This window comes from Anser anser (assembly GCF_964211835.1).
Source record: "Anser anser genome assembly, chromosome: 2".
In the NCBI taxonomy this organism is placed as follows: domain Eukaryota; kingdom Metazoa; phylum Chordata; class Aves; order Anseriformes; family Anatidae; genus Anser; species Anser anser.
The window spans coordinates 4,027,372-4,054,212 of record NC_139721.1 but is presented as its reverse complement, the minus strand read 5'-3'; the positions used below and the strand labels follow the sequence as shown (position 1 = coordinate 4,054,212).

General features: G+C 50.0%; 1 protein-coding gene and 1 long non-coding RNA gene across 8 annotated transcripts in view; one reads left to right on the top strand and one right to left on the bottom strand.

Moving 5' to 3' along the window:
- Window positions 1-26,841, bottom strand: part of SLC45A4 (solute carrier family 45 member 4) — an 82,233-nt gene that overhangs the window by 55,171 nt on the left and 221 nt on the right. For 3 of the 5 annotated variants that reach the window (XM_083823796.1, XM_083823798.1, XM_083823797.1), the window contains exon 1: window positions 4,863-5,098. The exons of 1 other annotated variant lie outside the window; for it this stretch is intronic. The gene's annotated coding sequence lies outside the window, so the exon portion shown is untranslated. Of the gene's footprint in view, window positions 1-2,738; window positions 2,792-4,862; window positions 5,099-26,841 lie in introns of those variants that run through there. One more of the 5 variants, XM_083823800.1, reaches the window with a different exon arrangement.
- LOC310894093 lies at window positions 5,796-26,836 on the top strand. Of its 3 annotated transcripts, none has more exons than XR_014579552.1 (4): window positions 5,796-9,007; window positions 9,489-12,630; window positions 13,370-23,858; window positions 25,886-26,836. It is a non-coding gene; the product is annotated as an uncharacterized lncRNA (long non-coding RNA). The 3 variants fall into 3 exon arrangements; XR_014579553.1 differs by having other exon boundaries at window positions 9,489-13,510; window positions 13,766-23,858; XR_014579554.1 differs by having other exon boundaries at window positions 9,489-23,858.

Here is a 26,841-nt window from a genome sequence, read left to right as displayed (position 1 = left end):
ACGAGTTCCCTGCTAGGAGGTTCATTGATTACGACGGTTACTCGGTAGGAGCAACGCTGCTGAAGCAGAGCATTGTTTCGAGCGCTAATATCTGCTCAGCGCTGGTAAATTCAGCCAAGTGACAGCCACCGCACTCGCTGCGGCCAAGTTCACCGCTGCTGAATGAAAGCTGTCTCGTGAGGCTGGCAGAACGCTGCACACCGAGGGACTGGGAGTCCTGGCAGAAGAAATTATCAGTTTAAGCCTTCTCTAGTGGAAAGAGGAGCGCAGGAGGCTATACCACCACCAAAAGGTGCTCTGTTGACTCTTCTGCCTATAGCAGAAGCAGGGCACAGCCTGGGACTTCGCAAACCAAACAGGTGAAGGTCACAGGAGCGACCCTTTGAGACCCAAAAGCAGCGCAACAGTTTTTCATGCCCTCAGTTACTCTGCTAGCCGCTAACACTCCCCCCTCCCCATCACCCAGCAGCCTTGCTGCATCCACAGCGGCTCTCCTGGCAGACCAGCCGGCGAGCCCCGCTTCAATTCAAGTAGCTCTGCCTCTTTTCCGCAGGCTTTTACACCAACCATCTGGTTAAAGTCAGCCCGAACCACAAGCGAAGCTTTTTTTTTTTCCCCCTTTTTAAATCTGAAACGCGATGACACCCCTGCGAGCACGCTCTTGCCCAACACACGCTGCTTGATCATTCAGCACAAGTGTTTCGGGGTGGGCTGCTGTTAGCGGCACCAGACCGCTAGCTAAGCCCCGAAAGAGCCGCCAGCCACTGCTTCGCGTGGTGGGAGACGTGCAGGATTTCACCCAGCGTGGAAGCAGAGGTGCCAGCAGTACGCGCAAGCAGCCGGCTAGCGGCTCCAGGAATTGAAGCTTGAAGCCACGACGCGTCCCACTGAGAACGACGGCAGGATTTGAAGACGGAGCTAGACAAAAAAATCAGCGTAGGAACTGTTTATGACTTAAATTAGCGTCTGCTGGAAGCACAGCAGTGTTGGAAGCAGTTCTGTCCACGGCTCTGCTCACTTCACGGCAGCTAGGTCGGCTGCCAGCAGCTCCCACCTAGGCACAAACACGTTTCCTAAGCTGCGTTGCCAACCGAACGTTTTGACATCAAGGCTTTTTCGATACTCAGCTGCAGTTTCGCTAAGGAAACACTGCCCAACGTTCCTATTCTCCCAGCTTTTAGGAACGGCCCGCTGAAAAACAAGTTCATACAGGGATAGCGGCGGAGTCCACACATTCCAGCCTCAGCAGACAAGCAGAGCCATATTAAATTACCAAGGCCTTACTTTTTAGCGGTCACCGAAGCCAAGACCGGAGTGAGTTTAAAGGTAATTAACCTCTGAGGTCACAGACTCGCGAGACGGGTCCAAATTCAGCCTCTAAGCTCCTCGGAGCCCGTCCTAGAAGAAAGGCAGTTGCTTCAACTTACAAATTTTGTCATAACGTGACACAGAAGCAGGAAGTTCACCAGCTAAGTCTAAGCACCACTAATAAAGGATATCTACAGGATACGCTGCACTGCTTTCAGCTGGCAAGGGAGGATGTAGGTGTTAAGGGTACAGAAACTGAACTGCTCAGAACATCTCAGCTCTGAGTTTTGCTTTCGACTGCGAGGAGCCCCCCCAGCACCCAAACGAGACCACAGCAGCAGACGCTGCTCGCTCCCCTGAAAAACCCACTCCTGCAGGAACCTGCTGCTTTTTGGGAGTCAGCACGTTACACAAGAGCGTTATCTATAGGAACACACGCTTTCAGTTTTACTGAAAATGCCTCGGTTGTACAGAATTAAGCATAAGACCTGCTATCGTTTCCTCACCCAGTGAGGCACGAGCCAACTCATGAGCTGGCCTCCAACATCACAAGGAGCTAGCCCAAAACATACGTTCACCGATCCCATCTTCTACATCACGGAAATGGAGTTATTTTGTTGTGGTAACTCCCTTAAATGCCCGATTTTGTACATACAGGAGTGAAGCTCTCACTTCCAAGCCACTGCCTTTGACAGAGAGGAGCTCGGAGTGATGTCCAAGAGCACCTCAGACAGACCTGGATGCAGTTTGAGCAGCTTATGACAGCCTTACCTTTCCAAGCCTAAGGTGAAAAGGTACTTCTGGAAGCATTTATAGCCAGAGTGTCAACTAAATACCTTAATCTGTCACCCGAAACTGCTCTTCCTTCTTTAGGAAAGGAGCACTTAGGCCTGCTGAACATTTCATCAATCCAGTATAATCATTAAACAAACCAAATGAGGAAAACCTTATCTTTTACAATCCTGGTATGGGGGGTGGAAAAGCAGGCACGAGCTACGCAGGTTCAGCATTTAAGCAGCAGAAGTGTCAGAGCGATCACATCATCAAGCACGCCTGCCAGATATTTACAGAAAAGCTCGAGTCCTACAGGGAAAGAGCGAGTATCCACCAACTCTTTGAGCTCAAGTGCCAGCTCAAGCCGTATTCCCTTAAATATTTCAGTAGCACTGCCTGATCTGAGGCAGCAGAACATGACGCAGATCGTACTGGAGCAGCTCTTACAGAGCAAGAAAGAAACACACTGTAACAGAGAGATTTCTTCCCATGAATCCCCCAAACACCACGGTTATCCCTCTGTGCATCTAGTAACACACCACCCTTCCGAGCAAAATCACCTCCTCCGTCCAACCTCCACCACCCTGCAGTGTCTCTTCTCGCCCTTCCCACTCGCGATTAGCTGCGGGAGCCAAGCTCCAGCCACATTGACTCACCCGCTGCATCCAGTCGGAGCCCTGGCTGGGTCTCTTCCTGCCCTACGCACAAACTAAAGGATGCCAGCCTTTACAGGACCCACCACGGTGGAAAACCGCCCCAAAGGGAGGGTATTTTTCAAGGTCAAACCCAATTTTAGCACAGCTAGCAGGTGCAGAACGAGGGCAGCTCGGAGCTGCAAATCACCGATAACGATCTCGAGGAAAACTGCAGCTTTCGGGGGAGATTTACGAGTTAAGTGCAAAGTAATTTCTTCTTCCTTCCCCCCAGGACTCTCCAGCCACCACAGCAGCCTAGGTTAGCCCTCACTGTTCGGTGGTGCATGCCGAGATCAGCTTACAGATTAAACATGGAATTATTCCAATGGCAGACTAGTCAAGTTTAATAGCCCGAAAGGCTAAGCTGATTTCCATCTTTGGTCCCTTGTCTCCCAGCAGAATCCCACGGCCACCTCTTTTCGTCCCATCCTCACCTCGGCAGGATTCGTTGCTCTACCCTAAGCACCCCAATTGAGCCTCTCCATCCCCACCTTCCTCATCCTACCACCCACCCCATCATCTCCAAGAATTTCACCCCATCTGGCTCCGGCAGCCCCACAGCTCCCCCAGCCCGTTACCGTGGGGCTCATCCCTCCTCCATCTCCACAGCCCCCTCACCTCACTCCCTGCCCCATTTTCTCACCCTTCTCCTCCCTCTGCAGCCTCTCACCTCCCCCACTGAAAAGCTCCCCATCCCCTTCACCCCCTAGCTCCTCACTCCCACAGCACCTCCTTCACCCCAAAGCTTCTCCACCTTCCCCTATAACCACTTGCACACCTTTCTCCCAGTTTCCTTACCTTCCCAGCCCCACATCTCCACTCCCCCAAGACTTCCCCAGCTGTTCTTCGCCTTCATGGTCTCCTATGTCCCTCACCCCAAATCCTCACCTCACGGCTCCACAACCCTTCACCCCACTTTCACAGCCCCTCAGGTCCCTCACCCCAGATCTCCCAGCCCTTCCTCACCTTCGTGGTCCCATTATCTGCCTTATCCCACCTCCTTCCATTTCACAACCCCACTTATCTCCACTACCCCAAATCCCTCCCAAAATCCTTCCTCACCTTCGCAGTTCCATATCTCCCCTCACCCCACCTTCACAGCCCTATCTCTCCATCACCCCAACACTCCCAGTGCCATGCCCACCTCACCCTAACCTCTCACCCCATCATCTTCCCCTCTACAGCCCTACACGTTCCTCACCCCAAATCCCACAACCTTTCTGCACATTAACAGCCCCGTATCTGCCTTGTCCCACCTTCTTCCCTTTCACAACACTCCCACCCCAAGTCTCCCACCCCTTCCTCACCCCCCACATCTCCCCTCACAGCCCTACATCTCCATCACTGCGACACCTCCTGGTCCTATACCCCCCTCATCCCTACCATCTTCCCCTCCACAACCCCACAGGCCCCCACCCCAAATCCCTCTAGACTTTCCTCACCTTTGTGGTCCCGTATCTGCCTTACCCCACCTTCTTCCCCTTCACAACCCCACACGTCCCTCACCCCAAATCCCCCCAACCCTTCCTCACCTTCACGGTCCCACATCTTCCCCTCACTGCCCTACACATCCATCACCCCAACCCCTCCCAGTGCCATACCCACCTCATCCTAACCTCTCACCCCGTCTTCTTCCCCTCTACAGCCCTACATGTTCCTCACCCCAAATCCCCCAACCTTTCTGCACATTAACAGCCCCGTATCTACCTCATCCCACCTTCTTCCGTTTCACAACCCCACACATCCCTCACCCCAAACCCCCAACCCTTCCTCACCTCCACATTCCCCCTCACAGCCCTACACCATCACCCCACACCTGGTCCCTTATCCCCTCATCCCACTTTTTTCCCCTCCAGAGCTATACACACCCCTCACCCCAAACCCCCCCCCAACCCTTCCTCGCCTTCGCGGCCCCGTATCTGCCTTACCCCACCTTCTTCCATCTCACGACCCCACACATCCCTCACCCCAATCCCCCCAACCCCTCCTCACCCCCCTCCCTCACCCCCCAGCCCACCATTCCCCTCAAAAAAACCCCTCATCCTCCCTCACAAAAAATACCCCCCGCCCCACAAACCCCCTTACCTGCCCCCTGCTCTCCCCCCTGCACCCGGGACCAGCTCCGTGCGGCGGGGGAGGTGCCCGCGGCGGGGAGGGTGGGGGGGGGGGGGGGGGGAAGGAGAAGAAGGAGGAGGAAGAGGAGAAGGAGGAGGAAGAGCTCAGCTCCCTCACGGCGATACGAGCGGGCACCGGCGGCCGCTTTATACCGGGCTCCTCGGAACCCCGCTCCCGCTTCCGCTTCCGCCCCCTCCACGCCCCCCTCCTCGCCACCGGCCTCATGAATATGTATAGGGGGGCGTGAGCTCGTTTTTCCCCCCAAAAAAAATGGTGGTGGGGGGGGAGTGTTGCTAGGGAGACGCGATGGCGGCCCACGGGGCGGCCCCTCGGCCCCCGCAGGGGCGCTGCCACCTGAGGGAGATGGCGGAGGCGGGAAGGGGGGGGGGGGTTGGAGCAGGTGTAGCGGCCATTTTCGCCTCCTCAGGCCGGCGGGGAGCCGGACGGGGGTGGAAGGAGGCGGCCGCCAGGCCCGGCCGTGGCTCCGGGTGTTTTCCTCAGACAAGCCGCGGTGCCATGGGGTGTCCCCCGGGAGGGAGGGTTGTGCCCTGCTGCCTGCCATGGCAAGCGACCCTCGGTCACCCAAACACAAGTGCTGGGGCACAGTCCCTTCCCTGCCCGGTATACTGCAAACACTCCAGATTTCCAGTGTTTTCTATACTCCAGATATCCAAAGTTTTCCGCACACCAAATTCCAAAGTTTTACAGACCAAATTTCCAGTTTTCCGCACTCCAGATTTCCAGTTTTCTACACACCAAATCTGCACTGTTTTCCACAAACCGCATCTGCAATGTTTTCCACACACCAAATTCCAAAGTTTTACACACACCAAGTTTCCAGAGCCTTCCACACTCCAGATTTCCAGTTTTCTACCCACCAAATCTCCAATGTTTTCCACACTCCAGATTTCCAGTTTTCTACCCACCAAATCTCCAATGTTTTCCACACACCAGATCTCCAGTTTTACACACACCAAATTTCCAGAGTTTTCCACACACCAAATTTCCAAAGTTTTACATACACCAGATCTCCAGTGTTTTCCACACACATCTCCAAAGTTTTCCGCACCCCAAATTTCCAGTTTTCCACACACCAAATCTCCAATGTTTTCCACACACCAAATTCCAAAGTTTTACACACATCAAGTTTCCAGAGCCTTCCACACTCCAGATTTCCAGTTTTCTACCCACCAAATCTCCAATGTTTTCCACACACCAGATCTCCAGTTTTACACACCAAATTTCCAGAGTTTTCCACACACCAAATTTCCAAAGTTTTACATACACCAGATCTCCAGTGTTTTCCACACACATCTCCAAAGTTTTCCACACCCCAAATTTCCAGTTTTCCACACGCCAAATCTCCAATGTTTTCCACACACCAAATTTCTAAATTTTTTCACCCTCCAGATCTCCAAAGCTTTACACACACCAAATTTCCAAAGTTTTACACACTCCAGATTTCCAAAGCTTTCCACGCACCACATCTCCAATGTTTTCCACACACCACATTTCCAAAGTTTTCCTTTATCATGAATAGAAAACCCCAAGATGTTGAAGTTCCTGCCACATCCTATAAACCCCATGCAAATTTGCCCTAAAATTTCTTTTTAAACCGACACAGGCATGTATTTTTAAATCGAAATTATTGACATCTAGCCTTAACTGTGCCAATTGCATTGGGCAGGGTAATATTTAATTTTCTTTACTTACATAAACTAGAGATGCATGAAGTTGCATGTTAGTGGCCTGTAAAAATGCACGTTATATCGCGTAAGTGTAATTGCTCTCTGTTTCTTGCCATTCCATTAAGTATATATTCCAAAACATTTTTTTTTCTTGTGAACTTCTTTCTGTGCAGTTCATGAATAAACCACAAAGCATACCAGACTTCAGAAAAGAAAAAGGAAAACCACAGAAGGCAAAATGAAAGAACAGCATACGTCTATGCGCTATTAAAAAGCAATATTAATTTTGAGTCGAGCAAAATTACTATGATTACGTACCCTAAAGAAACAAAAACCTGAGTTAATCTTTTATTCGAGAACACTGCTTTCAATATATCTTTGTTTTTAGGCTCATTCAGGCCAAGGACTAAAAAGCATGCGTAACCACAATCCTATACAACTTGCTGAATTAACCATCCCCTGGTGAGGACTCCCAAAGTCTGTTCAAGGAAGGGTTGTTGTTTTTTTGATGTGCCATTGATGTATATAAAAACTATAACGACATTATTACATTTCTGAAACAAAAAAAAAGCAGCGAAATAGTTGTCTTAATTATGCACGTGGTAAAGATAAAGCTACCACACCGATGGCAGCTTGGTGTAACACCTCCTCCTGACAGGAAAACAACATTCATTATACCTCCGCTGAAAGCGCATTAATAAAACATGAAAGCTGGTTCCACAGAAGACACAAAATTTGCCTATGTGGATAGGAGTGGAGAAGTTTAATGGCTTGTGGTGAGGGAAAAGACCTTGGGGATTTCGGTGCAAATTATCTGCGATGCAAACGCAACTGGAAGCCCCAAGCAGGAATCTGAAGGTGTGGGTGTAGTTAAAACATCCCAAATGTGCTTCTAGTTCCCCATAAATTGTGGCAACACAGGCTACCTGATGTTTTGGCACCTCACTTGAAAATACCTGAGGAAAATACCCTTTTTTGTTTGTTTGTTTGTTTGTTTTTTGTCCTTTTCTTGCCTGCCATGGTGGCACAGCTCGGTCCTTTCCTCACCCTGACATTTTAGACGTGTTCAGGCAGTGTCCAGACGTGTCCAGACGTGTCCAGATATTTCTCCATTTTATTTCCTCATGTGATTTTCGCTTGAGAGTTGTTAATTGTCAGCCACTAGCTGAGCCCAGAGCCAGAGAGGGTAATTTTCCATAAAGCAAATATTTCACTTTAAAAAAATCCAAATTGTTATAAAGAGAGTGAGGGGGTGGAAAAAAAAAATCCGAGGAAGCAGACCCACCTCTTCTCTCTGAGGTTCTTGTTCAACTCCAAATATTTAATCCATAATAAATAAACACATCCTCGAGTCTTGGCAGGGGAGAAATGAAATTTCTCCTCTTGCTGATGCTGAGGGATCCGTGGATGCGCGCTGGGCACGGCCGTGTCCGTCGGGACACGGAGCTGAGGTCCAGGCACAGCAGAGGGTCTGATGTTTGTGGGGCTGAGAGAAAAGGCCCTAAATAAGAGTTAAGAATGAGGTCTGGGACACGTTCCCCTCCCCAGCGTTTGTTATGGTCTACCTTTAGCGGGTCCCTGCTCAACGGGGTGGTTTTTGTGAGTCTTGTTCCTCGAGCTTATTTCTCCCTTGGCAATGCGGAGCAGCCTGAAGCACTTTAGCTGGAGCCCACCGTAAAGAAAACATCCAGAAATGACCTTAAAATCTCCCTAGTGACCCTTACAGTGCTTTGGTTTCCATTTTGTGGGTCGCATAGCTGGCGAACCCCTCAGGCTCTCATCTCTCACAGGATTCTTGCTTCCACTGATTTGTTTCGCATGCAGTACCCGAGGATTTTCCAGAAAATCTGTGGGACCTCTGGAGAGCAATATCCTGCCCTAAAAGCCGTGCGGCTCCCTACACGATGCCCTCTGTCCTGGCACAGAAATCGGGGCAAGGGGTCTCCCCTGTTTAATGAGCCGTGTTAATTAACCAGGATCGTCAACAAGCTGCCGTGAGTACTCCCTACTCCGTTTCGCAGGTACTTTTGGCTTACAAAATTGTTATGAAAATTTGCCAAGCAGCCAAGCCAAACAAACAACACCCCCGATATTATTTTACATGCGTGTCAAAAGAAATAACTTGCCGCAGGCAAAGCGGGCTGAAGGAATTTTACAAGGCTGCGTCTGATCCTCCCTCTCCCCTCCCTCAGACAGTTGAAGAAATGTTTGTGTGATGGAAGGGGTAAGGGAGCAGAGGACAGCTGCTTAGGAATTAATGAAATGTTCGAGCGTTATCGTGCGATAATGGATTTAGCTGACTGTTTGCCAGCGTTCAGATCTGGTGCGAATTGCTTTATGTGAAAGGCAGGGATTCCTAGATTATCCCAACCTCGGGAGGCTGCGGCTGCTCCTCGATCCTTTGAAAACCCGGACTTTAAAAAAAAGGTAATTCGTCATATCCCCGGTGGACAAAAGCCCACGGGGTTGTTTTGGCTGGCGTTCAGCCTTCATGGCGTGTGACACAGGCGGCTCTTAGAGGTGCCTCCTGACTGGGAGCGCCCGTGGGTTTAGGAGACCTGAGGCAAGGCTTGAAGCAAAGCCGAGCCCTCCGAAGCCCAGCTGATGTCTCCCAGCCAGGACACTCGTAAACAGGACATGAAAAATGAGCCTCAACTTTCACACGTTTGGCTCGTAGCTTATCCCTCGGGTATCTCTCACAAAGGGTGTTTGATTCATTTCTGATGGGAAAACAGCGCCCTGAGCTTCAAACTGTTGTTTTTCCTTCTTCCCACCCTTCCCCAACATACGCTGTCATTAAGCTGGAACTTGAAATGGCTGTGTAAAATGGCCCATGTCCCTTGATGCTTTTTTTTTTATTTTTTCTGCCTAAAAGCATTGAGATATAATTCTGATTTCTGCTTATCAGATAAAAGCCGTCGACTTGTGCCAAGCCAACCAAAGATTTTTTTCTCTGGACTCAGACAAGTTACAAGAAGGTCTCACAGACAGCAGGATGTGCGACGGGGACCCAGACATGCACTTCTTCTGCTCAGTTGAGATCGCCCGTGGTAGCCAAACTTGGCTTCGAGCTTGAATTTTTAGATCCAGATAGCTTTGGACAGCACCTGCGGCTACAGAGCACAACCCAGCCCTTTGCCCTGCCTTGTCCCCAAAAGTTTGGCTCGTGTCACCCCAGAGCGATGTCAACGGTCCTAAGCAAACGCGGCAGAGCACTTGTGGGTCTCTGTGCCTAAACCTGGAGCAGGAGCAGGATCTAAACCTCCCCAAACCATCCCAGTTTGGAGAATAAATGGCTGATGGTGGGGTCTCAAGGTGCATTGGCTAAGACGCCGATACGAGACCCTAAGATGTGTTCTTGCTGCTGCTGCTGCTGCTTGTGAGGTCTCCTGGAGAATGCCTTGAAGAATGAGACTTATTTTCCGGGTTTGCACAGCTAAAATCGGTATTAGCAGCTGCAAAATTATCCTGCCTTTTGAATTTATGTGCTCTATAATTATCTGCACAATAAAACTGCGAGGCATTAAGCTCCAGTGCAATTTGCAGTTGGTGGGGAATTTACTTGTCTGGCCTTCAAGAACAGTGGCTGCTGGACAACATTTGAGAGCTGCAGGACTTGGTCAGTTCAGCCACTTCTTCCCTCGCAACGGAGAGACCAGAAACCTCCCTTTTTAAAGTTATTTTCTCTTTCTCTCCTCTTGGGCAATGAGCTGCGATTAGTCAGTATTCCTTCTGAGCTGTCTCACACTAAACCATGACGATGATGTTTATGAGGTTTCCATTGCTGCACTGCGATATTTGTGCTTTGGTCTCTCTCTATTTTTGCCAAACTGAAAAGCGGATATATTTTCATCGCATTAGGTTTGCGAAGAACCAAAACCCTTGAACCAAAGCCTGGCGTACGGGAGGTTGGTTAAGTCTGAGATGATTTCCAAGTGACCTCATTCACTTTAGCTTTACCCTGGTGAAAGCTGGCCAGAATTACTGCCCGTTCACACCAGTGAATACAGAAAAAAGACCGGACCAGGGAGCTGTGCTGATTTTCTCCCTGAACAGGCTCCTGCAGTGTGCCGGAAAGCCGACTGAGATAGCTCCCAACCGAAGCCTCACCTGAGGGATATCTCTGTTCCCTAGTGCTTTCCCATAACAAAACAACCTTTCGGGGGTTTAACTTATTTATAGGTGATGCCGGTTTGGGTAGTTCAGTGCAGAATAAAATGTCATGTTTTATCTGGTCACAACACAGATGCCGAGCCTAGAGACACTAAACCAGGACTTTTAGTTAACAGATCGTTTATCCTTACTCATTCCTCCTTCTTGTCTTGCAGCCTTTTAGCTACAGCTGAATCAAAAGCACGCAGGTGTTATTGGGCACGTCTGTTTTGATCGCCGAGGTGGGACCTGAAACCTCTGGAGCCTTCCTGGAGGTCTTGCTTTTGCTCTTTGTTCTGCTAAGGCCTGTTACAACCACGCGGTGTGACTTATCTCATCTCTCCCCTTGCCTAATCGGTACCGTACCTAATCAGTGTTTTTTATAATATTCTGGGTCCCAGCACAGGCAGGATTTCAAATTGTTCAGCCCTGTGTCATGAAAACGGCACGTGGAAAAGCACCGGTGTTTTCTGTGTTTTTGGAGAATCCTGGGGAACAACTCAAGGCATCCACCGAAGCTAATGACTTCTCTAGCCGTGACTCAGTGCTAGCGGAGGTCTGTGAGCAGTCACAAAAATAGACCGGGTTGTACCGACTATATTCATCGTTTTTTTTTTTTACGTTCCCCTGAAAACATGAGTAACGCTCACCTGGGTGATGGAAAAGCGAGCTGGGTTGGCACTGGTTGGCAATGGGATGGAAAATTAGTATGTAAAGAACCTAGTGATTAAGATAATAAAAACAATGTTAAGAGTCTTAGGTGAAGCCAAGTTTTATAGCCCTCGAGCTTTTAATTGTGAAATTCTTGGCTCTCATTTTGCTTCTGAAATAGAAATCTATTTAAATGACTTAAGCAATCCAGGTTTCAAGAATAACCTGGAGCATGCTGTTGTTGTAGTTGTGACGGAGAAACTGAAATGACTTGGGCGAATATTTTTTATTCTAATTACTTGAATTTCCAAACACAGCCAAACAACTGCGGACCCTGAAGTGTTTCATATTAAAGCCATTTTAAACTTAGAGGAAAAAAAATGAAATGCATTTCCAAAGCCCACAGTTGTTTGGAGTGGAAACTAAAATCCTCAGCAAAACACTGATTTATTTTTTTTTTAAAGGTTCTTTTAATCAAGTCTCCCCTCGAAAGTGGGTGGAAAATGTCAGACTCACAAATTCTGTAATTTGCTCCAAAAAAATTGTGTTATTATTTTTCCTTTTCCCTAGAACTGACTATCACCCCAGTCGTGAATTTTCATGTAATGTTTATTCGGGGGAATCCCTCTACCTAAAGTACGGTGTGGAGACCGCAGACTGCTGTTCTTGAGCTCTAGCTTCCCTTCACAGTGACAACGATTCAAAATCTGTTTGCTCTCAAAAGGGGTTCTTCTGTTCCTCTCCTTTCATCTGCTCGTTGGGTATGCTCAGGATTAGTCAGCGTGTCTAGCCAATTTGGTGGGAAACCCGACATAAAAAGTGGGCAGGTTTCTGCTGGATAAACTGCGCACATTGACTCACGCCGCGGTTGCTAAACCTCATTTCAGCCTGCGGAGGCTGGCAGATAACGGCCAGACCCTTTCACATAGTATTTTCTCTCCCAGGGTAAGTCACGCTCCCGTTCTCGCTTTTGACCCCTATAAAACCAGCTGCGTTTTCCAGCTTCTTCTGAGCAATTTCATCATTTTCCTTGTACACTTCCCGGATCATCGTAGAGCCACCGTACAGCCCGCTGGAGGGGGACACAGAGGTGCCATTGCTCTTTTTTTAGAGCGTTGCCAACAGCAAACGAACCAGGAAGGTGACAGAGACATCCTTCCCCGATGCTGTTCTTATTTGGGCAATCCTACCAGTTCAGCACCTTGTTCCTTGACTTGTAAAAGGAGTCTGGCAGCTAAATTCCTAAAGTAGGTACCTCAAAGACGCAGGACTGCTTTGCTAGGACCAAAAGTTTTGTCCCCTTGACTTTTTTCTTCTATAATTAGTGAATCAAACACAGCAGGGAATATTTTCTAAGTATTTCAGGGTAGAAGTAAAAACCCTTCCTCCCTACATGGGTCTCAGCCCTTTCTCCTGGCCTGTCAGCGTCTGCGGGGTGCAGTCGGATGCTGGGTGCAGACGGATGCTCTCCCAGAGGACATCTTGGTGCTTACCTGGGCCAGAACACAGAAAAATTAAAAAATTTCCCTCCCCACACACACAAGTGCACGCAGAGCTGATAGCGCTCTTAGTTTGAGGGTAGAAAGGATGGGGGTGTTGGTGCTACGGAGACAGAACCTCAGAAGGTTCTGAGTGGAGATTATTGGTGACATCCTGAGCAGACGAGGCTGTGGCACAAGATGAGGAAGTTAATAAAACTGAGAGGAGAGGAATTCTTAGCAATGAGAGCGATGGGGGTATTTTAACGAGCTCCCCGGGGAAGCACTGTTGCTGTGCAGAACTTCGAGAACAGGCCAGCAGAAATGGTTTTGAGGAGTTTCGATTTTTCCCATCAAGTAATCAGCTTTATTTCTGCAAAAATGGCCCTCCCCGATCGCAATTAGACAAGAACTGGCCTGAATGGGTTGCTCTGAATTTGAACGAGACATTTTCTTCCAGCTGGCAAAAGTTTCATATATTTTCCTCTCTCTTCCTTTCTCCTGTTAGTGGTTTTGGTCAGACCAGAAGCGAGCGATGCAGAATCTGCCAGAAAAAATGTTTTCACAATTGAGATTTTCATAAATGCCTTTCAAAAACTGCCAGTCAGCACCCTTGGAGACAGAAGTCCGCTCTTGAACTCCACGACAGGTACGGAGCAGACACCAGCTCTTACCATCTATCTGTCCACCTCAAACCAGAGACCTGAAGGACTCTTCCTCTTCTGAGAGGGCCACACGTGTTTTGTAGGGGATATCAGCTTTCCGTCACCCCCTCTGGTTTGTTTTGAGCTTTACTTCCCAGAAATGAGAGCTGCTGCTGTACTGCTTCCCTTTCGCTCCCTTCCTCCCAGCCTGCTCTGCTTGCTGCTAGCCAAGAGCTCCCCTAAACCACTTCTTCTTACAGGTCTGTGTCTTGCTGTTGACTGCAAAATTCAAGCAGACGTTTTCCTGGGGTTTAAGCAGATAGAAGTTCTCTCCACCGTGTGCGTGTACGCGTAATGAATTCCACAAAACCAGCGTTCCACATGAGCCCCCTGCAGATCTAAGCGCTTATTTGAACAAATTCCTAGAGTTTCAGCTGCCCTGTGATTTTGATCTCGCTCTGAAGTGCAGCTGAAACCCAGAAGTGTTAAAGTTATCACGAAGGGGGGGCAGCAGTTCATGAGAACACGCCAACCTCACGTCCTTAGGGAACTGGCTTGAAATCCAGGGACAGGGACAAGCCCATCAATCATCATTCCCAATATTTCCTGGGCTTGGAGATGGAGGACGCATTCACACACCTGAAGCTGTGTTTGGCCCAGCCCTCTGAGCTCCGTGTGGATTCTGCACTTGAGGCCAGCCCCAGGAAAACTTCCAGCTGTTCCGACCTTTGCTTTCAATGTCTACGTAACAAAAAATTCAGAGCTGGTGGTGACAGACCTCTGCCGACTGTGCTGCTAATGCCAGGAGGAAAGCGAAGCTACTCAGGTGATCCGTGAGCATTTCCAGCTCATTTACTTGAACCTCACAAAAACTTCGAAAGGACTTCACGCGCTGCTGGGATGGACATCCCGCCCCCCCATCCCACCGGTGCTTTGCGTCATTTACCCTTTTACAGATCAGAAAAGCTGCGCGGCTGCAGAGATTCCCATTCTTTTCAGAAAAACCCTCCGACAGTTTCTGCGTGGGGGTGGCGGCGTTGCAGTCCTCGCCTTTACTTTCTCTCTAATGACCTACGAGTATCTCTTGTCTCATGGAATTGAGTGTTGTTTGCTTGTTCACAGTTTCCTTTCCTTCCGTTTTCCAGCAAAGAAAGTTTGCTTAAGTGTTTTTTGTGAGCTCTTTCAAGATCCCCAGAAGGATGATACAGGAAACAGAGAGTTTCCTTTTTGTACAAACTTCTAGGGTGTTCCCATAATAGCCTGAAATTTATCTGCCCTCTGCAGCCTGCAATTGGACAAAAAAATTAATGAACTGTCAAGGGATCAGGCAAAACATAATTAACATATCAGAGAGAGGAGAGCTTGCAATAAAAAAGAATCCTCCACTTACACAGCACCTTTCATCCCAAGGCATGGTGCTCATGCTGCCAAACACTTCCCTTTCTCTCCTTGTGTTTCCAATTACTTTACAAGTTGGCCACGCTTTAACCATTGAGCCTGAAATTTTCCATAATTGCTCTCTGCCTCAAGTTGATTTTTATTTTTTTTCTTTTTCTTTTCCTTTTTTTTTTTTTTTGAGAGGAGTGAAGGGAGAAAATTTACACACACAAACCAAACCAAACCAAACCAAAAAAAAAAGAAAAACAACCCTCCCTGAAAGGTGGGGTCTTTTTTTTTTTTTTTTTTTTCACTGAGATTAAAAGCTAAAGCGGTAGTTTTATGAACGTTTAAGCTTTCTGTCTCTTTATTTCGAAGAGCACTTTCGCGCCGCAGGAGGCTGGAACAGAAAGGAGACGCTTGGCACAGTAGCCGTGCCGGGGATCAGAGCCTGTCGCTGTCTCCGTGAAAATGCATCTGGATTCGTCCAAATCCCAAACCACAGACCAACCTCTATTTACATCTATCGGAGGCGTTGCCTACACCTATTTTTTTTTTTTCTGCCTGCTTGCTGCAGCGCACGTAGCCCCTGCAGCCCCCCAAAAGCAGCCCCCCGTGAGCTGAACATCTGGCCGGCGCGGGCAGGGGAGAGCTTCTCGTCTCTCCCCATTTCACCCTGGGTGACCTGGCGCCGTGGGTGAGAGCTGGGAGGATTGTAGCACTGCGAGGGAGGGCAGGGCCCGTGTTGAAAGCCGACAAGGTAGAAGTGTGAGTCACTCAAAGGCAAAGAGCAAACACTAAAGAAACAATTACTTACATATTTAAACAAAAAAAAAAAAAGCAAAAATCGCTTCTGGAAGGCACATTCGCCTGATGGCTGACACTCCCTAGAAAAGCGCGGTGTTATTCCAGAAGTCTCCCATGAGGTGAAGAAACCTTGCCAGAAATAACTGCAGATACGGGGTTGGATAATTGCTCAGCTGGGCGCAGGCTGAGAGCAGAGCGGGAACCTTTTCTGTCCCTGCCCGCTTCCTCGTTTTTGGGGGCTGCGCAGCGCTCGGGACACCGGGGCTTGCGTTGGCCGGAGCAGTCAGGGCAGCAGGCAAAAAAAATAAAAGAAAAAATTGCTTCTTAGCAACAGCTTCGCAGCATCTGTTATTCTGTTATTTCCAAGCCCATTCATAAAAGCAGTTAGCTGAGGCCGGCCGCTCGGCGTACTCATTCCTGCGAGGAGCGGAAAGCTCTTGACTCGCTCGGTGCCTGCAGATTGCATCCACTCGTCAAGCAATAAAAGAAAATGGCTTGCAGCCACTTCAGGCTCCAGCGCTCCCCTCGGTATTCTCCGGTTACGGAGATCAAGGGGCTTACACAGGGCGGAGAGGATGCAGATAACAGCTTCGCCTCCCCTCTCAGAGGGCTTTTCTCTGGCAGCGGAGACTGAGTTTGGGGAGCAGATGCCGTGTGGCATGGCTTGGGTGCTTCGACAGCACACCGACGCTCCTGCATCGTGGGCGTTGCATCGGGCAGGGTTTTGGTGCCTTTATTTTATCCCTAATTCACAGCTAACCCCAAATCAGATGCTCAATCTGCAGCCAGGAGTGGCAGGTCCATATGCACAGCTCCCCATATCTGCGTGGCCATGGGCAGGAGCTCCTACCCAAAATTATTTGGGTAACATCACTTAGCGCCGCAATAGTTTCTATTAATTTTCTAAAACAGCTTGGGGGCGATTCACCTTTTTTTTTTTGTTTGTTTAATTAAGAAACAATATTTTTCTTTCCAAAATCATATTCGTCACCGAGAAAAGGCTGTCTTTACTGACAACACGCTGTACACATTCAACCAAAAAGATATCCTGCGAAACCTTTCCTTAAAATAGTCTCTGAGGGAAAAGTGAAGAGGTTCTGCTACAAAACCTCCCACTGCAGAACAGGAACCCGAGGAGGACAGTTGATGTATGTGGGAAGTGGGTTTGGAAACAGGAGCGTGCTGGAGCTCTGACATGTTTGGCTCGCAGGAGGGAAGGTTGAAAGGGATTTGATCAGTCCCCAGAAATGCCTGCTGCGGCAGCAGGTGCCAGGATTTAGCAGGCTGCCTAAATTATTGGACAAAGAGCCGCGCGAGTAATTTTCTGGAGGCAGAAACGCGAGATGTTCCCGCTGGAAATGAGGATCAGAGGCTAATTAACTATAGGAACACCGTACCGAGGGAGCCATCCCAGGGATTCCTACGTGACAGCTCGGGGGCGTTGACATTGGGTATTTTAGGTGTGCAAGGAAGACGATCACCGTGCTGTTGTGGAGGTGTCCACTTTTCTGTTGGGTACAGAGGGATTGCAGAGGCTCCTGCCCCAAATATCGCAGAACCCCAGGCTGGTTGGGGTGGGAAGGGACCTCTGGGGCCATCTGCTCCAGCCCCTGCTCAGGCAGGGCCACCTCCAGCAGGGTGCCCAGGCCCACGTCCTGGTGGCTTTTTGAAGATCTCCAGGGATGGGGATCCACAACCCCTCTGAAACCCCTCTGGACTTTTCCTGCTCATAATATTGTGGCTCAGCCCCGAGCTGGTGGCTGCGGAAGATTAATCGGGGTGCCCAGCTTGTGAGGAGGGGCCAGCAAGCTCAGGGCTCGGGGGCTGGAAGGGTGACAGCCTGCCAGCTTTGCTCGTCCCCCTGGGATGTCACCAGCTCGCTGTCACATGAGTGTGCCGTGGGTGGGGGAATGCCCTGAGCGCGGTGCCGCTGGCCGCTCAGCCTGTTTGCTCACGTGGTAAATCGCGAAGACAGCCTGACGGTTGCTCAAGGTTCAGCTTGAACTGCTTGAGGCTCCTCTTCGGAGGCGCGGAGGCTTTGAGGGGCTGAGCAAAGGAGTTTTTAGAAAGTTTTTGACTCCATAAAAGAGCAGAGAGGCGCATGATGCTGCCTCTCTGCTGATGGTACCGGCTCCTTTAGCAGCTCGGCCGCATCGGCTTGGTGATGAGCCCAGCTGAACGGAGACAATTTGGATGAAAAAAAAAAAAAAAAAAAAAAGAAAATATCTTGGTCCAAAGCTGAAGCCGACTCCTTTTGGACATGGAGAGCCTGAGCTTGGTGTATATCGAGCCCTGTTCCTGGGCAGCTTAATCTCAACAGCCAGAAACCCGTATGGATTTGCACTTCCATATGGAACAGTTTGATAATCACGTTGCCATGGCTACGTGTGAGCCTTGCAATAAATGTGTAATTTCACACATTTACATCAAAAGGGACTCCAGGACATGCAGCTCTGTGCAGCAGAGCGAGCTGGTCTCTCTCCATAAACACTTGCCGTTTTTAACACCGCATTATTGTACTCATTGGGTTTTTTGGGGGGGTGTGAGCACTATGGGGCAGGTTTGACAGCCCGGAGGTGAAGTTCCTGAGTGCTCTGAGGTCTTGTCTACACTGAGGCTTCCCCAGTGCTGGAGAAGACCCTGCTGAGACCCTGAGACCCTGCTGGGGTCTCAGCTGCCCATTTTCCCCTCAGGTGCCTTCTCCAAGGTTCAGTCCTCAGCTTCCTCTGCCTGATGGCTCCTTGTCCCGCAGACAGCCTCCCCTATCCTACAGGCAGCCTCTCCTGTCCCACGGGCAGGTCCTGTCATGGTTTGTGCCTCCTTCTCTGCCTCCATCCAGAGCAACGAGCAGACAAGGGTTATTTAGAGAGGGGCAGGCAGCAGGGTAGCAGGGAAGAGGCTGCACCCATGGGAGGAGGATGGCAGAGATGCACCCACCGAGCATCAGAGCTGGAGAGGATTTTGCATCCAGACTCTTAACACAGCTTTTCCTGACCTGATTTAAACACATTTTTCAGGAACTCGAAACTTGGACAGTTCTGCCTTCTTTTTTTTTTTTTTTTTTTATTTCCCCCGTAGCAATGGCAGCTGAAGGGTTGTCAGCACCAAGGCACCGCTGCAGCTGGGCTCTTTCTTGCTCAGAAGCAGAGAGGTGCTGGGAAGCCTCTAGGACTAAAAGAATTGGGCAAAGCAAGCATTTCAACTCACTCTTTAGGACTGCTGTTGGGCTGAGAGGAAATCAGACCTGAGACAAGTGCCCGAAATTGCAAATTTCTATGTGACGAGCTGGACAAGTGAAATATCTTGTATATTAAAATGTATGCGTATAAAAGTATAAGATTTATTTATTTATTTATTTATGGTTGTTTATACAATCGGAAAAGTTAAGCAAGCCTAATTATTGAGGTTATTGGTTTTAATGAGTCATCACCTTGCTGTTATTATTCCTGGTTTCTGTTGCCATAGGACAAGAAGCTGCAGCTGGGCTAAGCTGTGCTGCGCAATGACTCCTGGTGTTTGCCGTTCCAGGATTGAGACATCGGAGAACGGATGGGCTCAGGCAAACGGGATCACGGGGAAAGAACGTCATGTTTGTCAGTATGGTGGGTGCGGGTGTTAGGGAGCAAAGATGGGCTTCTGCCAGGGGCTGGAAGGGCTATCCTGGGGTTATTTGTGGAAGATAAAAAGGAGAGGTTAGGAGAAACGCCTGTTCTAGGGTGGAAAAGTTCAGTTGGAAGGGGCCTACAAAGATCAAGTCCAACTGCCCGGCCACTTCAGGGCTAACCAGGAGTTAGAGGACATTATTGAGGGCATTGTCCAAATGCTTCTTAACACTGAAGCCATGGGTCATCAACCACCTTGTAGGAAGGATCCTGCATGGGTAAGAGCGAAGCACTATCAGGGCACATGGAAAGTAGCTTGGTAACAGAGGAAGGAGGAGATATGCAAGAGATTTACTTGCAGGGCTGGAGAAAATTCACAAGGTTTAATGCCAGCCAAAATGCACGGACCATGGAAAGAGAGGTGGGAAGTGGAGCTGGCATCCAGGAGCTGCGTTGGCGTGGCAGATAACACGTCGTATTGTTCGCTGTGTTGTGAGAAGGTTTAGGGAGAAGGCTTAGGAGGAAGGGGATATCCAAAACTTTTTTAGTCAGGCTGACCTTTAAATATTAATTAGGCACCCATGGGAAGATGCAGGAGAGGCTAAGATGGTATGTAGGGCAGAAGGAATCAGAAGGTTTGGTCAGGAATAGAAAGATGCTCTTAGCAGCAGAGAGAAGTGGCTGAATTTGCTCGTGTGGATGAGTGATCCCCGGGAAGAGAATCAAACACACAGGCCTGTGTGACCCCAGCAGAAGCTAGAGGAGGGAATAAAGGAAACATATGAAAAAGAAATGAAGAGGGAGGAGGAGAACAGGGCAGAGTGAGTCACAGAAGCTGTGGGAAGACAAAATTTCAGCGGCAAAGCAGGCCTGAATCCACGATGACTGCACTGGACGGGCCTTTCCTTTTGGAGAACCAAGATGAACCAGCAGGAGGACCTGGGGTCTCACCAGATGACAATGTGTTTGTGTGTGTCACCGTGCGTGCTGGTTCCAACCTGCCCTCAGCTCTGGCCGCCCCACCAGCCCGCAGGACCACGCTAACCCACAGCGTTTCATTGACTGGTTTCAATTGATCGGTTGTGTAGAAACAACACAAGCAAAGATCCCGCTCTCTCGGCTGGTGCAGAGGGTGTTGGGTTTGCTGCAGCAAGTTGATCTTTTGCAGCTGATCCTGAATTTTCATCTCTCTCTGCAGGATTGTGAACGAAAACCTTTTTTGAGACAGACAGCTGGCCTCATAAACAAAAGGCAGGGTTTGCTGGAAGAACGGGATGTTGCACTCATTTTCTTTCCCTCTCAAAGGTGCATCTACTAAAAATGCCACAAAAATGAGCACACAGAAAGCACACACGGCCATGAGTTGCCCTGTGAATGTGAAAGCCATCATCAAGCCGTTGTTTCCTCCAGCACAGTCCCTCCTGTCAGCCCAAGAAGCGTGGCCAAGTCTCCCTCCTCGTGCTCTGCCAACCCCTGCGCCTCAGTGTCTAAAGCCTGGGAGCTGAGGGAAACCTCAGAGCAAAGGATAAAGCTTGCCTCTCCTTTTCACAGCTGCCAAAATGCTGCCTTTCCTGCTCATTTATCCATTTCCAAACACTTCCCAAAGCTTGAATGCTGGACTCCACCAAGGCATGGAGAGAGATAACTAAGGACTTGGCCGTGGATGACCTTCGCTTCATTCCCTTTTGCATCTATGCCTCCTAGGAATTAACTATCCCAGCCAAAAGCGGCACAAGGACCAAGGAGAAGGAAGGAGACGGTGAGCCGCAGCTAAATCCCGTCCTTGGATGTCTCCTCAGCCGGTGAGGAACGAGCTTTGTGCCCAAATGAACCCGAGAGGCGCCGTGGCCGCGCGCCCTGTGCGTGAGGCACCTCACATCCAAGCAGGACGTGGTGGCCTCTTCCCAAGCGCCCGAGCCACCACACGCTCCGGCCGTGCTCCAGGGACCCTGGGGACAGCGGCAGGGCTGCTGCCAAGGCCCCGAGCTCCCCTCGGGCCAACTGGAGGACGACAAAAACTGCAGGCCGTGAATGCCGTCTGGAGCGAATGACCTGGATGTGTCTGCCCGGCCTTCGCACAAAGAGCCGACGTGGCCCCGGCTCCCTCGCTCGCAGGCCTTTGTGCCGCCGAGTCCCGGCGCAACGTGTGGGGAGCCACAGCTCCCGCCCGCTCGCAGAAGAGGCCACTGTTCTCCTCGGCTCCGCGAACCCGCCCGCACAATGGACGTGTCAAAATGGCTGCCAAGGCCGTCAGCGCCGAGAGCCTCCCCGCCGTGGCTGCCAAAGCTTCCTGAGGGCAGGCGGCTCTGCAGCCCAGTGCCGCTTTCTGAGGAGGAAAATTCAGAGGTTTGCTATGTCTAGACTGTCTAGATGGGAACTGTGGAGAATATTACCAGTTAATGATGTTTCTTCACTCCTCAGGCCACTTAGCTTTCGGGCATAAGCATGCTAATCCCCGCTTGTGCAGCACTGCTCCTGTTTTTTTTTTTTGTTGTTGTTGTTGTTTTTTTTCAGGTTGCTAAATCCTGTGAGGTAATTGTGATCTGAAACTCCCTCTCCTCCCCACCAAAGCACACTGAATCCTCTGGCAGGATCCTCTGCATCCTCTACATGCCCCCCCGGCCCACAGACTAGCTCAGCCTCTTCTCCAAACGAGTGTTTATTTCCTCTGTGTTCATTAACACAGGACTCAAATGCAGGAGTCCCCAGCTCACAATGTGGTCGTGATCACAGCCAGAAGGTTGTCCTGTGCCTAATGATTAGCTACTCATGTCGAATACCCCAAAATAGATCTAAAAGAACATATAAAGGATGTTGCTCAGCCTGCCTCCAGCATCGCACGGGGACGAGGATCAGTCTGCCTTTGCATCACTACAGGGTTTACTTCTCTCCCTCATAAAACTGCACCATGAAGCAGAGGTTTCCTTAGGCGTTTCTGAGCACTGTGTGGTGTGTTACATTACAAATAAAGGAAAATATTCAATTTCTGCTCACATTTTTGTTTGATTGGGGCTCAAAATTTGTTTATTTGCGAAATATTAAAGGCAAATATTCATCATGGCCAAACAACCTGAAGATCAAATTTGGATAAGAAAACTGGGGAAAACAAGTTTTGTATATCCCATGCCTTTTTATTTGGGGGAGGGTTGGGGTTTTACAATTAATGGGCTTTTCAAAATGATCTAATTTGGTCAAAGAAGAACTAGAATACTGTTTTTGTTTGTTTGTTTGTTTGTTTGTTTGTTTTTACTGAATGAGACAACACGGGGGAAACTTTCAGTAGATTCTCTTGAATTAATACAATTTTTTCTCCTGATTTTCAAGTCAGCCCAATGTACAGGGTACCAAGAGGCAGACAGGCAGGGCAGACAGTGCTTCTTTGGCCTCTCTCTCCCTCCTGCATGAAGAAATGAGGGACCTGATGGGATTTCAAGTTTGGATCAATGAGAAGTGTCTGCCAAGGAGCAGAGCAGCTCCCCTAGAAATAACCCTGCAGCTCTCCCAAGTGGGATGGGAAAGAGTCTGACCATTTCATTCCCTTAGTTAGGAATAAATATTGCATGTCCATCACTCATAGCTAATCATGAAGTGCAGTGATACATCATACATGATTTGATAGATATTTGGGATCCTATATTTGGGGTCAACTCAGCAGGGGCAAACTATCCTCTTTTACCCATTAAGGTGTATATCCTGGCTCGTCTTTGCATCCTGTGGGCAAGTGGAGACTGTGTGGGCCAGTTCACGTGGCCAAAGTTGATAAATGAGGTCAAATAAGGCCTTAAAAACTTATTTTTTTTTTTCACAGTACCTAAAACTCAGAGTAAGCACAGCCTATACTGGGCCAGTTGGGAAGTATATGGGACTTAAGGTATACCCACAACCCTAAAGACACTGTCCTTGTTCCCTCCGTGGCTCTTTGACAACCAAAAATTTAGCTAATTAAGCAAAATATCCCAGACACTAATAGCCAATGCTAGTGTTGAGAGAGCCTGAGCATCAACACTGCTTCTGCAGTGCATGTGAACCTGGAAGAGTCAACGTGCCTGTCCCAGGAGGGCTGTTCCCGTGACGAGAAGAGAAAGGATGATACCTTAATAGACCCGCACGTACGTGCCAAAATGAAAGCCCGAGGCTTTTGTGGAAAGCTGGGATCATGTCTTGGCTTGCCTTGATGGGCAACCTCTTCTAGGTGGCCCTGCTTGAGCAGGGAGGGGTTGGACCAGGTGGGCCCAGAGGTCCCTTCCCACCTCAACCGGTCTGGGATCCCGTGACTTCAGCAGAACTACACGCATCAAGTAGGGGCAGGGAAACCTGGCTGGATTTCGGGCCCCGAGCACCCCGAGGATGCCTCGCTCAGGGTGTCTCAGCCAGGACAGAGACACCAGGTGATACATGAGAGCCCTCCCAGCCCTTACACAATTAGAAAAGAAAACAACCTGGCACGAGGTGGTAAATGCTCCCATGTGGCGTTCAAGGAAAACCTCTTTGCGTGGGACGTACTGGAAAAGTTGCTCAAGAACGGGGCATTCTCAGAAAAAAAAACCACGATCTGGCTGCTGTTCAGGTCAGTGTTTTCGTGCATGCGTGCAGCTGCTAGCAAGGTGTTGGTTGTGTGCGTGTTATAATTCCTATTGCTCTGGGATGTTGGAAATGTTTGCCCTCACCTTGGTCCCTTGGGGGTCTGGATCCATCTCAGAGCAGCTTGCGGATGACTTCAGGGCAGGCAGAGGCACTCTGTGGGTACCAGTCCAGGAAAGCTGCTCATGCAGGAGGAGTTTGTTTGTGGTGCTTGGTCACTTTCAGCACCCGGAATAAATCACAGTGGGAAGGCGGGGTGGACGGCAGGGCTAAAACACTACGCCCAATTCCGTGGCAGAATATGCGGAGGTTGCCAATCCCTGCCAAGCAAAGCAGTGGCTGTGCTTCAGAGGTGGATGAAGATTTTCCTGGTCATCCGGATCATTAATCAGAGTCCCAGAGCGGTTGGGGTGGGAAGGGACCTCTGGGGCCATCTGCTCCAGCCCCTGCTCAAGCAGGGCCACCTCCAGCAGGGTGCCCAGGCCCACGTCCTGGTGGCTTTTGAAGATCTCCAAGAAGGAGACCCCACAACCTCTCTGGGCGAAGACACCAGGAAGGTCTCCTGCCAGTCAGAGAGCTGCAGGCCTTCCCTCGTGTGCCAATCTTGCCGTACTTCCTCCGTCCCTCCAGCCTTTCTGACAATGACAGCATTGTTCTGAGCTCAGCTCCTGTAATCTTAAGGACAAGAAACGTCGGGGCCATCGCTACCAGCGCCTGCAGCACTCAACCCCTACGGTTTCACAGGGCGAGGTTTAATAGGCACATTTTAAGACGGTTGCTCGGTACAAAGGACCCTTTGTCCTCGGCTGCGTTAAATAAAAAAATACAGACCGTAAATTTAGTGAAAAAAAAAACCTATGTAGTGAAAGGCAATGAAGTAGCAATCCAGGACAGGCTGCTACTTCTGTGGAGGAAGTGCCCTTACGCAGCTGAATATTTTGGTGGTGATCAGTCCTGAAGCAGCCACTGGGATTTTAGGGTGGATTGAAGGTCTGCAGGATGAAGCTTTAAGCTCCTTGCCTGCTGCTCTCAGACACCAGTCTTCACAGTGACTGTGCTCGCCCCTCTGTAAGGAAAGCTACAGCATGCGAAATTTAATGGAGAAGAGGGGAAGGAGCAAAGGTCCCTTTCCTTGCAATAGCACAAAATGTGTGTGTGTGCCCGTCCCTCCCCATGTCCCCTCCGTCCCCAGAAGCAGTGCCAGCACACACGAATGCCACCCAAGGGGCTGTGCCTCTGCCCCGTCCTTCCCACCTCCTTCTTGCTCAGCTCTGCCCATGGCACCAGATCCCTGCTCTCGGGCTCCTTTCCATGCCGGCTTCCCTGGGAACCACTGCAGTTTACTTCTACCCCCTGCTCCCTGGAGGTCACACCAAAAAAAAAACTACTTCTGGAGGCCTCGTTTCCCCAACTTTCATCCCCAAAAATAGGGAACAGAGATGTGAACCAGAGAAGGCAGAAAGGAGGTGGGACCCGTGGCTGGAGCTCGTAATGACCACGCAGGATCGATCCCTCCATCAGGGGCATCAATCCTCATCCATCAGTAGCAGCAACAGGCCTCTGACACCAGCTTTTCAGAAACAGGCTCCGGTTATAGCTATGAAATTCCCAAGGCTATAAGCACTGAAAGCACCAGAAATAACCATCACGTTAAACCCGGGTGGGTTTCTCCTGCTAAAAGCACGGCCCTGCATCGTACCCGGCATCACAGCTAGAGCAAAACCATTGTGTTCGACCGGCTGCAGAGTAAGCTGGGGGGGACGGGGAGCATTTCTCACCTCCTCCCCCCCAAACGCAGACATGCACCCACGCACAAGAAGCTCCCCGGCGACTGAGCTTTTTCCTCCGGCAGCAGTTTTGCTTGCACAAGCAGCATTTCTGCTAGGGCCTGGCATTCAGCCGCCGGTCCAAAGAGCTGCTTTTGGTCGTGCCCATCACCGTGGTGTCTGGGCTTTGCAAAATGGGCCTTATCTTTAAAAAGCACATATATATATATATATTTTTTTTTTCTAGGACGAGATCAAACCGATCTGTGCTCCCCTGTCTTGAGATGATCGTGCCATTTCCGAACAGCAGCCCGGTCTGGTAATTCTGCGCCTTTAACCAGCCTCCCAGGCTGCATCATTTAACCGCCAGCAAACATCCTCACCCCGAATTAACCCCGCGAAAAGACCTGCAGCAGCAGCCACAGAATTGCTCTTCTCCTTCCAAGTGCTTTACCGAGGGGACGTTTCCTGCGGCAGCCAGCTCTGCAATATCCTTTATTTTTAGGCTGGGAGCCGCTGCGCTATCTTTACTCTCAGATGCCACCTTTAATCTCACGCGCTGCCTTCAGCAGCACCCAGCGGATGCGGCGAGCGTGCAGCGTGCCCTTTTCCCCCATCCTCTCCGGGGGCAAACCACGATGTTTTTCATCAGTCACCCCAGCCGAGAGCTGCATCCCCCCCTTGGAGCCACGCATGCAAACTTCCACCGGCACTCACATGGGCGGCAGCGCGGATCCCTTTGGACGGCTTAGCTGCGGATCATTTTTAACCCCGGAGCTGCCCGCGGGACGCCGAGGCATCCAGAAGCCGACATGTCAACGCCACGGCGGCGTCGGGAGGAGACACGCCGACGAAGCAGACCCACCGAGCAGCCCACGCGTCGGTGCAAACGCTTCCCTGCTGCACGGGCAGGCAGCCGGTGCCTATGCTGCTGCTGCTCCTGGCTTTCTGCAGCCCTGCCGGATTCAGCGTTGCTAGCTAGCGGTTTTGTGTCGACATTTAAAATAGCATCAGGAGCGTCCCCCGTTGATTTCCCTGCCTGCACGCAGCACGCTTAAAGCATTTGCTTGCTCTCCGGGAGATGGGGGGGAAGCCTGCAGACGTTTTCTCGCCCAGCTAGCGGCAAATCCCGGCCCGAGCTAATCTGTGCGATGGCTGAAAGCAGAGGATGCTCGCAGTGCATGGAGCTGATTTGCTGACTTA